Source organism: Trachemys scripta, chromosome 10 (genome assembly GCF_013100865.1).
Source record: "Trachemys scripta elegans isolate TJP31775 chromosome 10, CAS_Tse_1.0, whole genome shotgun sequence".
NCBI lineage: Eukaryota > Metazoa > Chordata > Testudines > Emydidae > Trachemys > Trachemys scripta.
The window spans coordinates 26,518,322-26,532,067 of record NC_048307.1 but is presented as its reverse complement, the minus strand read 5'-3'; positions in this window follow the sequence as shown (position 1 = coordinate 26,532,067).

The window sequence follows — 13,746 nt, the reverse complement described above, 5'->3', positions numbered from 1 at the left end:
CTTTGTGTGAACTTGAACTTTTGTACTGACTGAAATGTTGGTTTCAAATATTGTTAAGGGCCATAATAGAACACCAAAATTGTTCAGCTGTTAAGACAGGCATTACTGGGTACGTTGAGCCTTTTCATGTACTTCTAGTGAAAGATGCTGAATTTAGAGCCATACAGGCAAATCTAGACCTAGGGTACGTGGTTATAACACCATTAAGTCTAAGAGATCAACATTTTCTGACAAAATTTCACATGGGTAATTTTTACTACTTAGGGTGAGTTAAATATTTGTGATATTGATTTTATGAAACTTTAAGCTGATGTGGTTGGTCCTGATTGGTTACAAAGCTCACATGGTACTGATGTTCGGCTGAGCCTAGTCCAAATCAGGAAGGCGGCCAACAGAAGCCATTTTGACTCCTTTTCTCAGTGGATTGGGTTTTACGTGCTGTCTCTGAGCTAGTAAAAACAAACCTGTCAATAGCAGTAGCAGGGGGCTCTGTGCTTCTTCCTCCTGCAATATGGGCAGGAAGGACCATTTACCACCACATCCCCTACCTGACGACACCCAAGGACAGAAAAACTCATCCATCAAAGAGAGGGAGAGTGTAGCAATTCAACATGCTTTCCCTGCAAGGAGACAACACCAGGTAAAGTAGAAAGGGGGATTGTATGGGGACAGAGAACCACATGTTCTGACGAGATTTTTCATAGACTCAGGAAGTTTGGACAAACATCCCAAATCCAAACTCTTGAGGTTCCCCACCATGATATTTGTGTGTGGTTTGTCTGTGATGAGGCAGGTTTACAGCATGCTTTCAACATGCCAGTTGTCTCAGTGAGCCTGGTTTACTGAATGCTTTTGTGGGGGCTTTGCTACGTTAATATTGGCTTGCATTATTTTTTCCCTAGGTTAGAGTTTTCAAAATTAGATGCCTACAGTTAGGCACCTAAATCAGTATTTAAATACTTTCAAAATTCTAAACAGATAAATTGACTTCAGTGGTACCTCTGAAAATCAGCCCACTTTTACTTACGTGCCTAAAGAATAAGGGAAGCGAGTCTAAGGCTGAGGACTTGGTGATTATGGTGTGGCAGCAAGTAAGCCAACCTGATCCCTCCAGGAGTTCACATTGAACATGTTTCATTAGTGATTGTTAATGACAAGTATCCTACGGAGTTACTCCTGATACAAACTTGGACAAATTAGTTGGGAATCAGGGCTATTCTGATGAGGATTTTTTGAGTTCTACTCCTAGCTTTGCCACTGACTAGAGCAGGGGTGGCCAACCTGTGGCTCTGGAGCCACATACGACTCTTCAGAAATTAATATGCGGCTCCTTGTATAGGCACCAACTCTGGGGCTGGAGCTACAGGCACCAACGTTCCAATGTGCCGGGGGGGTTCACTGCTCAACCCCTGGCTCTGCCACAGGCCCTGCCCCCACTCCAGCCCTTCCCGTCCCCTCCGCTGAGCCTGCTGTGCCCTCGCTCCTCCCTCCTTCCCTCCAGAACCTCCTGCATGCCGTGAAACAGCTGATTGGGAGGTGCAGGGGGGAGAGGAGGAGGCACTGATTGGTGGGGCTGCCAGTGGGTGGGAGATGCTGGGAGCGGGGCGGGAAGCTGATGGGGGGCTGCTGATGTATTACTGTGGCTCTTTGGCAATTACGTTGGTAAATTCTGGCTCCTTCTCAGGCTCAGGTTGGCCACCCCTGGACTACAGGTAAGGACCTGATCAAGTCATTTAACATTTCTGTACCTCAGTTTACTAATCTGTAAAATGGGTTTAATAATAGCAAACTTGGGTACTGAGAGGCTTAACTATTGTTTCTAAAGAGCTTTGAGATCCTCTAATGCAAAACTCTAGAAGTACCAACCCATAGTAGCAGAGACAACTAAATAAGGGCCTGTTCCTGTTTTCTTTGAGGTCAGTGGGGATTTTGCCATTGGAAACTGGATTTGGTCCTAAATGGCCATTTGACCTGCCTATGTCAGTCACTTTCTTGCTCCAGATATTTCTGAATCTCCCCCACCTGGTGGTAAGACTTGTCTCTTAAAATTGCTGGAAGTGGATGCATGGTGTTCTCCAGAACACTAGCTCTGGAGAAGGAAATGTTGTCTGAGCTGATTGAGGTTTCTAGTGGGAATTCTAGTTAGAAATCCTGTAACATGTACCTTAGACTGCACAAGGCTGGCATTCTCTAATTTACTATGGTTATTTTGTGCCACTCGGGTAGTGCAAAATAGCCACTTTCTGGCTTGAGGTGGCCAGCAGATAATTCCCCTTGCATAGGGGAGTGCTCTACTGGTTTAAAGCTGATGGAGGTGGTGTAGCCAATCCCACCCTGTCTCCAGTATAGGGAGCATGTTGGAGGTATGATGAGAGCATGTGGTGGTCTGTGGAGAAGCCGTACCTATCTTCAGTAGTGTGAAGTCACTTAAGGACCTTACAAAAGTGGTGTAAGTTAGCTGCACCACACTCTGGTCCACACTACGAGATTAGGTTGAATTTAGCAGTGTTAGGTCGATTTTTATAAGCAATGCGTCTACACAACCAACCCCATTCCATCAACCTAAAGGGCTTTTAAAATCGACTGCTGTACTCCTCCCTGACGAGGGGAGTAGCACTACAATTGACCTTGCTGGGTTGAATTTGGGGTAGTGCAGATGCAATTTGACAGTATTGGCCTCCGGGAGCTATCCCAGAGTGCTCCAATGTGACCGCTCTGGACAGCACTTTGAACTCCGATGCACTAGCCAGGTCCACAGGAAAAGTCCCGGGAAATTTTGAATTTAATTTCCTGTTTGGTCAGCGTGGCGAGCTCAGCAGCACAGGTGACCATGCAATCCCAGAATCGCAAACGAGCTGCAGCATGGACCAAATGTGAGACACTGGATCTGATTGCTGTATGGGGAGAAGAATCTGTGCAGGCCGAACTCCAATCAAAAAGAAGAAATGCTAATATATATGCCAAAATCGCACAGGGCATGGTGCAGAAAGGCTACATCAGGGACACAGCAGTACTGTGTGAAAGTTAAGGAGCTCAGGCAAACTGACCAAAAGACAAAGGAGGCAAATGGTCACTCCAGGTCAGAGCCCCATACATGCTGCTTCTATGATCAGCTGCATGCCATTCTAGGGGGGGACCCTACCACTACCCCACCACTGTCCATGGACACCTGCAAGGGGGGAATCTCATGCAACAGGGAGGGAGATTTTGTGGATGAGGAAGAGGAGGAGGAGGAGGAGAATGCACAGCAGACAAGCGGAGAATCTATTCTCCCCGGCAGCCAGGACCTTTTCATCACCCTGGAGCCAATACCCTCCCAAGGCGGGTTCCCGGACCCTGAAGCCCGAGAAGGCACGTCTGGTGAGTGCACATTTTTAACTACACTACAGGATTTAAAAGCAATTGTGTTTAATGTTTGATTTTCTCTGAAGAATTGGGATGCATTCGTGGCCACTACATCTACTGGAAAAGTCTGTTAACGTGTCTGGGGATGGAGCGGGAATCCTCCAGGGACATCTCCATGAAGCTCTCCTGGAGGTACTCTGAAAGCCATTGCAGAATGTTTCTGGGGAGGGCTGCCTTATTTTGTCCTCCACGGTAGGACATTTTACCCACCAAGCCAGTAGCAAGTAGTCTGGAATCATTGCAGCACAAAGCATGGCAGCGAATGGTCCTGGGTTTTGGTCGCATTCAAGCAACATTTGGTCTATATCTTTCAGTGGTAGCCTCAGGAGAGTGATATCATTCATGGTCACCTGGCTGAAATAGGGGAATTTTTGTAAGGGAACAGTAAAAGGACCCCATTCATGCTGGGCTGTTTGTGCTTGGCTAAAAGGGATCATCCCAGAGAATAGCCACGTGGTGAGGTGGGGAGAGGGGTGTGCTGCACATCCACCCCAAAACCGCAGCCCTTCCTTTTAAATGGCAAACCCAACCAGAATTGCTTGCTATGGGAAAGCAGGCCGCTGTAGTGTGAAACCATTCCCACATGTTATGAAGGCAGAAGAAGCCAACCCCGCGTACCCTTTGGCTTACCATGGCTGCCTGGAAACTGAATTCTGTTGCCCAGACGTGTGTGATGTGTCACCATACCAGCAGGCACTCAATATAAAAGACACGACCTTGTACCTAAAGCACATGTGCTGTCTGCTGTGAATTGCTTGATTCACTGTGAAAGAGTCTCCCTTTTGTTGTCAGAAATGTATCATCTTAAATTTTACTCTCCCTTTTTATCCCTCTGCAGGTGCAAATGTTTCTATGCGCTCCCTATCATCTCCGTCCCTGAGGTTATCGCAGATTAGAAGGCGAAAAAAACGCACTTGCGATGACATGCTTTCGGAGCTCATGCAGTCCTCCTGCACTGATAGGGCACAGCTGAATGCATGGAGGCAGTCAATGACAGAGGCCAGGAAAGCATTAACCGAGCGTGATCAGAAGATGCAGGAAGTGATACTGAGGCTAATGGGGAAGCAAACAGACATGCTCAGGCATCTGGTGGAGCTGCAGGAAAGGCAACAAGAGCACAGACTGCTGCTGCATCCACTGTATAACCACCTACTCTCCCCCCTAAGTTCCATATCCTCCTCACCCAGACGCTCAAGAACGCAGGGGGGTGGGGCGTGGAGGCTCCGGGCACCCAGCCACTCCACTCCAGAGGATGGCCCAAGCATCAGAAGGCTGTCATTTAAACATCTTTGATTTGTAGTGTGGCTACAATAAGCAATGTGGCCTGGTCCTTCCCTCCTCCCCCACCCCACTTGGGCTACCTTGTCAGTGATCTCTCTTTTTTTTTTTTTAATAAATAAAAAATGCATGGATTCGAAACAATACGGACTTTATTTCCTTTGCCAGCTGTGGTCGAAGGGGGGAAGGGAGATTAGCTTACAGGGAAGTAAATTCAACAAAGGGGGCAATTTTGCATCAAGGAGAAACACACACAACTGTCACACCGTAGCCTGGCCAGTCATGAAACTGGTTTTCAAAGCCTCTCTGATGTGCAGCGCGCCTAGCTGTGCTCTTCTAATTGCCCTGGTATCTGGCTGCTCAAAATTGGCCGCCGGACGATTTGCCTCAACCTCCCACCCCACTAGAAACATCTCCCCCTTACTCTCCCAGATATTATGGAGCACACAGCAAGCAGCAGTAACAATGGGAATATTGGTTGTGTTCAGGTCTAACCTAGTCAGCGAACAGTGCCAGCAAGCTTTTAAACATCCAAAACCACCATTCTGCACTTGCTCAGCCTATAGTTGAACTGCTCCTTACTACTGTCCAGGCTGCCTGTGTATGGCTTCATGAGCCATGGGAGCAAGGGGTAGCCTGGGTCCCCAAGGATAACTATTGGCATTTCAACCTCCCCAATGGTAATTTTCTGGTCTGGGAAGTAAGTCCCTTCTTGCAGCTGCTCGAACAGCCTGGAGTTCCTAAAGATGCAAGCGTCATGCACCTTTCCCAGCCATCTCACATTGATGTCGGTGAAACATCCCTTGTGATCCACCAGTGCTTGCAGCACCATTGAGAAAACCCCCTTGCGGTTTACATACTGGTTGGCAAGGTGGTCCAGTGCCAAGATAGAGATATGCATTCCGTCTGTCACCCCATCACAATTAGGGAAACCCCATTGCAGCAAAGCCATCCACGATGACCTGCACATTTCCCAGAGTCTCTACCCTTGTTAGCAGAAGGTCAGTGATTGCATTGGCTGTTTGGATTACAGCAGCCCCCACAGTAGATTTGTCCACTCCAAACTGATTCCCGACTGACCGGTGGCAGTCAGGCATTGCAAGCTTCCACAGGGCTATCGCCACTCACTTCTCAACTGTCAGGGCAGCTCTCATCTTGGTATTCCTGCGCTTCAGGGCAGGGGAAAGCAACGCACAAAGTTCCAGGAAAGTGGCCTTATGCATGCGAAAGTTTCGCAGCCTCTGGGAATCTTCCCATACCTGCAACACTATGCAGTCCCACCAGTTTATACTTGTTTGCTGGGCCCAGAATCAGCGTTCCACTGTATCAACCTGCCCCACTGCCGCCATGATGTCCCAATTGCCACATCCCGTGCTTTCAGGAATGTCTGGGTCCATGTCCTCCTCACAATCATCCTCGTGCTAGTGGCTCCTAGCGAAGCTCTGCACATACTGCAGGATAATGCGTGAGGTGTTTACAATGCTCACAACAGCAGCGCTGAGCTGAGTGGGCTCCATACTTGCCGTGCTATGGGGTCTGCATGGGTAACCCAGGAAAAAAGGCGCAAAATGATTGTCTGCCATTGCTTTCACAGAGGGAGGGGGGCCTGATGACATATACCCAAAACCACCCACGACAATGTTTTTGCCCCATCAGGCATTGGGAGCTTAACCCAGAATTCCAGTGGGCAGCGGAGACTGTGGGGACTGTGGGATAGCTATTCACAGTGCACCACTCCATGAGTCGATGATAGCCACGGTATTGAGGACGCACTCCGCCGACTTAATGTGCTTAGTGGGGGATATACACAATCGACTGTATAAAATCGCTTTCTAAAGATCGACTTCTATAAAATTGACCTAATTTCATAGTGTAGACATACCCTATGTGGAGTGCTGGCCTGGGGAGAATTCAACTCTTAGTATTTGGGAAAACGGCTATTCTCTGGTAGGTTTTTTTTTTCTTTTCTCCATTAAATATTATATTCAATTAGAATTCGTTGCTGTGTGTAACATATTTCTCTCATTGTAAGAATGATACCTTTTGCCGTACTAGTGGTTAGTTCCCCCCGCTCCCCCCAAACAGTAAAGGAATGCAGGTTTTGATTCAAATAGTAAATTCTGACTACTATAAACCCCTTTTCACAATAACTGTATTGTAAATAAATGGCAGGTCTAAAAAGAGTAGGTGGTGTGTAATATTAAAAACTGTAGCTTGTCGAGCAAGGCTATTTAAACAGATTCTGAGTACCACATAATAAAGGTACTATCAGCAAATACCAGACTAGCATCTCAGCTAGCTTTACTGGGCTGTGAGTTATTGCTGTGGTCAATAGATCTCTTTTCTGTAGCATTCTGCTTATGTAGGTGATAAATCTTACAGTCTTATGGGAATAGGGTCAGGCTTCTGCTACTCTGCCCCATTATTTTTCTCCTACATCATTTAGAAAACTGCTGGACTGGACCATTTTTTGGTGCATAGACTTTTTGTTCAGCTACACACTAAATTTTATTGTGCATATTAAATTTTAGCTCAGACCATGTTTTAAACTCCACCTCAATAGAAAATGAGAGAGAAACAATCTTAAGCAAGAGGCCAGATAAGCATGAAAAATGGAAAGCAAATGGCTGTATTTTATAGAATTTTTAGATGCAGGCCACAGAAGGATAAAAATGAACCTCAGTTTTTGTCAACCGTAAGTGTCAAATTTTTCAAATATTCCAAAAGAAACACTTTCTTGACAAATGAATAATCCAGGAGCAATGACACCGGTTCAGTGGTTCAGATAGCTGCTCCAGTAATGCTCAGGAACTCTCTGAATATTTAAATAGACTGGTAGATTTGAGAGATTTCTGCAGTTTAAGCAGAGGCAGTATTGTTAGTTGTTAAGGGCGTGGAACAAGATCTACAACATTATTCTATCAACAGCCCACTAACAAATTACAGTTCAGACATAGTCCCACAACTGTTGTCCTTAGTACAGATAAATGCTATATTGCATTTTGTATAAAGACTATATATAAGGAAGGAAGATCTGTGAATTAACTTTTTTTTTTAATACTTACCAATTGATAAAAATATAATTAAAATAAATCAGGGAACCCTGCTTTAATCCATCCCTTCTCTAAGGAGATAAAAGCAGTGTAGCCATTTTGTCTGTGTTAGAAGTATCCAGTTACTGGTACTAGGATTATTAGAGGTATATATTGCTTCACCCTTTCTGAGAAGAGACAACAATAAAGACAACTTAAGTTTTGTAGATTCTCTCCCTAGCTACCTTCTGTATAAACACTCCTCCTCCCTGACCAGAGGGAAAATTTGCTTTTCCAAATAGGATTTTTTTTTCAGCTAGCAAAACACTCGATGGTGCATCAGCTGATGAAAGGTGCTATATGAGACAGTTTTTGTTGTTGTTATTAATTTTATTGCTATCATAGTTTACAGATATGTCCAACTTTGCGTCCTGCTCTACACAGAACATAGACACTTGCTTACAAACTCAGGTGTCTCATTGTGCAGTAAAGCAGAGGTATGGCTGCTATTCCAGAGCTTGTTCCACTTGAAGCATCTTCTAAAAATAACAATTTCTCTGGTGTTAGGGAAGATCATATTATGCTGATTTTCCAGAGCTGCATGGCACCTACATCTCGCAGACTTCATATGAATTGTGAGTACTTATCACATCTGGAATCAGACCAGTGGTGGTTATGTGATACAGGGCTGGCTCTAGGCACCAGCGAAGGAAGCAGGTGCTTGGGGCAGCCAGTAGAAAGGGGCTGCATGTCCGGGTCTTCAGCGGCAATTTGGCGGAGGGTCCTTCAGTCCCTCTCGGAGAGAAGGACCCGCTGCCGAAGAATGAAGTGGCACGGTGGAGCTGCTGCCGAAGTGCTGCTGATCGCGGCTTTATCTTTTTTTTTTTCCCGCTTCGCCGCTTGGGGCGGCAAAAAAGCTGGAGCCGGCCCTGATGTGATACCAGTATTTCATCTTTTCTTATTGTAGGGTTAAAACTTGAGCATGCTGTAAATGGAAACTGATTCCAAAAAGATTATTTGCCAAGGTTGCTGTTATGTGGAGACTACGTCCTGCTGTATGCCAAGATTGTTTTACCTCACAGTGTGGAAACACAAATATAAAATGTCTCACCCTGCTACTTTAATAGCCCCTTCCTGGAATATATGCATAAGTTTATACTATTTGTTCAAATATTTACCCCAGCACACTCACAAATTGTTCCCCAATTGATGTAGCATACGGAAAGCATGGTAGCTAACCTGACGGAGCTACCTGGAAATAAAAGCTTTATCCATGGTGGGAAAAAATCCAGACAACCCACCAGAAAATAGAGGAATACATAAAAGTACTCAAGCACGGTTTTCATTTTTTTTTTTAAAAAGTAACATATATAGAAGAAAATTCTCTTAATACATGAGAATGACCTTACATTTTATGGTCTGTTTTATAATAGATTCCAAGCAATGACCTGGTTTATTGTAGCATGATTGAAAAGTACAGTCGTTCCATTAATATTACAGGGCAAAAGCAATAGGCTTAAGTGATGAAATGGCATGCTCCATTTAGGAAAACATACCTCAAAGACAACATGTCATTCAAATATTTACCAAGCTGCCTGAGTGTACATAACAATGCTGAGTAGCAACATTTTGTGTATCTGGATTATGGAGGTAGGTTGTACATACAAATCACTTGAATATAGCCATCCTTACACGTTTGGTTCATGCCATTGCAACCTCAGGTACTAAGAAGAAAGAATATCAGTGCATTATATGTCAATGCCAATAATTTCATCTTACCAGCTATTAACCAGGTGAGGGTAGCCAATGGGTCTTTTACCCTCGGCGAGATAGGAAAATTGCCTTTCTCTAGCATGTGAAAACTGTGGACTGGGTGGAGGAAATCAATTTATGATTCAATGGCCTTGAAGACGGTCCAGCAGCGTTCTGTGGGGTGCAGAGAGCATGACAAGGCACTGAAGATGTCCTGGTCACCCACTACAGCTAAGGAAGCCCCCAGCCATAACAATCCTTCATGCCACTGGAATCTGGCTTCTGCAGCCAAGAGAGTGGGATTGCCCCTGTGCAATGGCTTTCTCCCTTAAAAATTTCCTGCACAGCTTTTTTCACAAATCTCATCCCATTAGCATCAGCGTATCAAATCTCATTATCATTATCTTTATATCATTAACCCAAGTCCTGCGGTGATGGGGCTATGGTGAAGTGACAGGTGGATATGATCACTGGTGGTCATAGCCACAATCCTGAACGTAGGAGGCCTTGGGACTAGTGGCCATTCAGCTCCATCCCCAGGGCAGCGGAGAATTTTGGCAGCATCCTAAGTGACTGAGCAGCCCTTTTTTAGGATAGTACTGCTCACCCCTTCTAAGGGAGGGTGTAACGGGATTGGGACTCACCACCATGGCGCCTCCTACTGGTTGTTCCGGGAATTAGCTCAGTCCAGTGGAGCGCCCCTCCTGGTGGTGTCCAGTCCGTCGTCTCGCCCTCGGTTGGCGTGTCTGAGCCCTCATCGCTCACCAACTCGCGGCGTCCTCTTCGGGACCACTGCCCTCTGGCAGTGCCCCTCTATCTTTCCACACCCCCTTCCGGGGGTGGGTGGGGAGTCAATCAGCAGTCTCCTCGTCCAGCCACCGTAGTCAACCACACACCCCAAAGTCTAATCCCTCCCGTCAGGGATCTGGCGTGGTCTGTACTAGCCACTCCCTATGGCCAATGGCTAGATGTACTGCGAGGGAGTAGGGGGGGACCCAGGCCCGCCCTCTACTCTGGGTCCCGACCCAGGGACCCTCTGGCGGCAGCCTTGCTGTCCTTCTACTCTCTCCTCATCTGTCCGCTTCCCTGGGCCGCTTCCCCTACGCCCCTTGCACCTGCTAGGCCCTTCCACTCAGGGCCTGCAGCCTGGCAGGCCTCAGGCTAGAGCTCCCCTCTGCTCCCTGAGCCTGGCCAGCACTGCACTGTCCGTGGTGTTAGTCTCCCAGTTTGGAGGTAGACCTTCCTCTCTCAAAGGCCTGGGACAGACTGCCTGCTCACTCCCTGAGCAGCCTTTTATAGGGCTGAGCCTGGCCCTGATTGGCTGTCTCCAACCTGGGCCCTGATTGGCTCCCAGTAAGCCCTTCTCTGATTGGCTGTGCATCTGCGCGGGCCCACTGGCCTGCCGCAGCCCATAATCTCAGGGAGTGGGGCAGCCGCCCCACTACAGAGGGGGATAGAAAAGGTGCCCTAAACTTTGCCTGCCCCATAACATCTGGCCAGACTAGCACAGCTGGCAAATCGTCCTACAGTGGTTGAAAAACAATAAAGAAGAAAAGACTCATTAGGAGCATGGAATGTCTGCACCCTTATGGATGGAGACAATGCATGAAGGCCTGGGAGAATAGCTCTTATCTACAGAGAACTCACCCACTACAATATTAATATTGCAGCAGTCAGTGAAACTAGACTGACTGGAGAAAGTTCCATCAGTGAAATAGGAGGTGATCACACTTCCTTTTGAAAATGAAAAGCAGAGAATGAAGACTGGATCCATGGAGTTGGAGTTGCAATTAGAACATCTTTCCTGAAACAACTTCTTGACTTCCTTGTTGGCTGAATGAATGGCTAATGAAACTTCGATTCCCCGTGAATCCTATACAGCATGTCACTGTCTATTTACCTACACTGACCAGCACAGAGGAAAGCAAGGAGCAGTTCTACTCTGACCTGGACTCCATTCTTAGATCAACATCTTCATATGACAAGCTAATCCTGCTGGGAGACTTCAGTGCTAGAGTTGGTACAGACAACAGTGACTGGACAGATGAAATAGGATGATATGGAGTGGGAAAGATGATCAGCAATGAACTCCTCCTCTTGAGTAAATGCGAGGAACATAGTCTTCTCATCACTAATACCAATTTTAGGCAGAATGATAAATATAAAATGGCATGGATGCACCCACAGTTCCAAACAATGGCACCTGATTGACTATGTTATCACCCACCAACGAGACATATCAGAATAACCAGAGCCATGCATGGTGCAGAATGCTAGACAGACTACAGATTAGTAAGAGCAGTTCTCAAACTGCATATAATCCCCTCATAGTGCAAGCTCCCCAAGCTACCAGAGTAGCCTTCAACAAAGCAAAGCTCAAGCACATTGAATATCAGGTGCAGTTTCAGCAGTCACTTGATGACAAACTTTTTTCATGTCCACCAATCACTGGCAACACAACAGAAAAATTGAACTAGTTCAAAGATGTGATAATTGACACAGTTAAATCAGTGCTGGGGCCAAAGAAAAAGGTACACTAGGATTGGTTCTATGAGAACGAGGATATTTCCAAACTCCTAAATGACAAGCAGAAGGCATTTGTTGAATGGCAGAATGAACTCACTTCCATCTCAAAGAAAGATAGGTTTAAGTACCTAGAAAGCAAGGACCAGTTTTGAACTGAGGAGAATGCAGGATGAGTGGTGGGAGAGGAAAGCTGCAGAACTTCAGCATTAAGCAGATACGAACAACACAAAGATGTTCTTTGACTCTCTCAAAGCAGTTTACAGACCATCTAAATCTGGCATAGCTCCCCTGAAGTCAACAGATGGCATAACCCTCATCAAAGGCAAGGAGGGAATCCTACAGAGATGGACTAAAGATTTCAATAGTCTATTCAATGGACCATCCACAGTCGATCAAAGCATCCTTGGTCAATTACCCAAGAAACACATCAAAGAGGATCTCGACCTTCATCCTTCAGTTGAAGAAGTCATGAAAACCATCAAACAATTGAACTCTGGCAAAGCGTCTGGAAAGGATGTTATTCCAGCAGAATTGTACAAAGTAGCAGGCCCAAAGGCTAGAGAGGTGTTTCACAACATCTTGAGTAGCATTTGGGAGGAAGAAGAAATGCCACAAGACTTCAAAGATGCAATTATTGTATCACTGTTCAAAAAACAAAGGTAGCAAAGCTGACTGTGGAAACTATAGAGGCATCTCTCTTCTCTGTACAGCAGGGGAAATATTAGTTTGTATTCTACTGAACAGACTCATTGCAAACATCTCTGAGGAGAATCTGTTAGAAATGCAATGTGGTTTCAGACCAAGCGGTAGTACCACAGACATGATTTTTGTCGTAAGGCAGTTCCAGAAAAAGGTCGTCATTGATAGGTTTTCTGAAGCATCCCAGCTCTTTGGCCTCACCATCAGTCTTGGTAAGACAGAGTTCTTGTTCCAACCAGCACCTCATTCCAATGCCCCAGCGTAAGGCATCTTCATCCAAGGCACACAGCTGAAAATGTGGATATGTTCAGGTATTTGGGCAGCGCCATCTCGGGTGATGGTTCCCTTAGTAAGGAAATTGCCTCCAGAATTAATAAAGCCAGCCAGGCCCTTGGCTGACTCTGAGCAAAAGTCACAACACAATAGTCATCTCTCCACCAAATTGAAGATGTGCAATGCAGTGGTCCTAACATCTCTCCTGTACGAATCTAAGACATGGACTCTCTATAGATAGCACATTAAACAGCTTGAACAATTTCAAATGCACTCCTTCTGCTCAATAATGAGCATTCTCTGGCAGGACAAAGTGACCAATATTAAGGTCCTTGAGAGATCAAACACAACCAGCATAGAGGAAATGCTATTGAGAGCACAACTTAGGAGGACCTAACATCTCATCAGAATGGAAGACTACCATCTCCCAAAACAGATCTTCTATGGGGAGCTGAGTCAGGACAAAAGAAAGAAGGTCGTCTATATAAGCACTTCAAAGATAACTTGAAGAGCTGGCATCAATCTGAAAGAATTTGAGCAAATGGCTCAGAACAGGATTCAGTGACAGTCTCTGACAAGATCAGCGTGTAAGAGGTTTGAGTGCTATCGAAAAAAATTGTCTCTAGGCTGCACGTGAAAGACCACAGAGTTGCATTGTCAAACATCATAGATACGGACTTCCCGTGCCCTCAGTGTGGCTGACTGTGCATCAGAGTTTGGACTTCAAAATCACATACAAAGCCACAGATGAGAATTGTGACAATATTGTCATTGTCCGCGA